This window comes from Anabrus simplex, chromosome X, assembly GCF_040414725.1.
Source record: "Anabrus simplex isolate iqAnaSimp1 chromosome X, ASM4041472v1, whole genome shotgun sequence".
NCBI lineage: Eukaryota > Metazoa > Arthropoda > Insecta > Orthoptera > Tettigoniidae > Anabrus > Anabrus simplex.
Genome location: NC_090279.1, coordinates 81,388,673 through 81,390,759, shown reverse-complemented (window position 1 = coordinate 81,390,759; position 2,087 = coordinate 81,388,673).

The following is a 2,087-nucleotide window of genomic DNA, read 5'->3' as shown; positions in this document are numbered from 1 at the left end:
TCTATCGAGCCAGTTGGTAATTTCTTAAATGTGTATAACATAATCAGAAAGAACGCATTCCAAGAGCTTGCATGCAACACAAGTCAAGATGACTATTGTGTAATTACTAGCCTTAAGTTTAGCACATTTTCTCTATACACAGAGTGCTACTACACTAAGTATTCATTCATCTGGTATAGCTGTTTCATACATACTCTAATCAAAGAACTGACTTTCGTATATGCCCAGAAATTTCACCCATCCCAGAAGCATTTCTAGTTTTAAATTTTTGTATATTACATTCAATGTTCCTTATAGTGGATATTGTAAAGTAATTTCAAAGGATTAGGTGAAATTGTCAACTGTGTCAGGTACTGCAAAAGGACATGACCAAACCATTGGTAACATATCGTATGCGTCACGAATGACGGCTGCGATGCCCATCGACTAATGAAGTATGCACATTCACATGTTGTGTAATTGCTACTTCATACCTCTCTAAATCTGTCAACATTCAACACCGTGCACAGCAACAAGCCGTAGTAACACAGCTGACAGTAATTCCAGTATCAAGGAAGACAATGTACACTGCCTGCTGGTGCTCTCAGTGGTTTTCAATTAGCATTCTGGCAGTGAAAATTGCATGAGTTGTTCCAACACCCTTAATGAAGATGCATTGTATAGCAATAATGTCAGCGATTTCACCCAGTCAATAATGAAGGCTACTCTAAAAGATCTTCTCATGTACAATTGGGTGCAATTTGGATGGTAATTTGCACATTCTGCTGAATCATCATTTTGGTCAAAAATAGGCACAAGGATGTTTACAGCCCAATGACTGGGAACAGAGCCAGAGTCAACTCTGGCACTGAATAAGCTTCTCAGCCAGTTGATAATGAGCTCTTTGAACTGCCTCATCTTCCAGAAGTGTGCTGGATGGTCATCCGGTCCTGGCGCTTTTTGGTCCTTCATACTCCTAATGGCACTCTCCACTTCCTTTGATGTGATGCATAAGATGGGACTTACCATCAGGAATAGGGTGATGTGGTAATTCTATGCAGAAAATATCTACAAAGGTTGTTGCCAATGATTGAGGATTCATTGTTTGTCCTCTAATCACTGGTCATCTTTGTCTCTAATGCAGACAGTGTGCTCAGTACTAGTGTCAATTTTCGTCAGATGGAAAACAGTTCTCTTCTTCATCCCTTGAGCTCAGTGGTGTACAGTGCTTATCAGAATTACACCGACAAAAATTCAAGAATGCTCTTCTTATTATGTTAAGAATAATGGTTCAATCAGACTGGCGGGAAAAATTATATTTTTGAGAAAATGAGGTTAAATTGTTACTTCCTGGTGCGCTATTGAAATTGAAGAGCTGCTGCCGCCTTTCAGGGAAGATAAGGGTAGGGGAGGCGTTGTGGAATGTATGCGCAAACAGAGATAATGCTTCCTCATAGGACTTCAATATTATTGTCTCTAACAGGCAATATCCACAGTCCATTTATCTAATAGCCGTAACTGCACTCACAGTTAAAGAACACACTGTATTTAAGACACACATGTTAGTCAAGGAAAGCACAGATTGTCTCTCCTCTCGTCTGTTTGTCACAGTAATATTCTATATTAATTAACATGCTCGAAGATTGTGTATTCCTTCCCTCATAATATTGTAAACTCAATGAAATACTGAATGAAGGAATCAACACGCCGAATGATTTGATTACAGTGTATGTTCAATAAGGCCCCCTCCTACTTTGGTGTATAGTTCACTATGGCATAGTAGTGAGTGACTATGGACTATGTCCAGGATGTGTAGTGTGTGGCGAACAGTTTGGAAAGCTGCCTGTATTCTTGTTACAAGATGTCTTCTCTTTCTATAGGGATCACATAGTAGTCAATTCGTGTAGAACAAACTGTACAGTGCCTACCGGAGTGTGGAAGTGACTATGCGAGAAGAACGAGAAACTTGTGCATTCGCATCGAGAATTACCTATTTCTCCAAATTTCACTTCCCCTCCCTTCTCTTTTCTGATGCACAGCGGCTGACTCTCTGACACAGCAAATAGAGCAAGTTCATCAATCTGAACTGCATGACCGGAACTAACAGG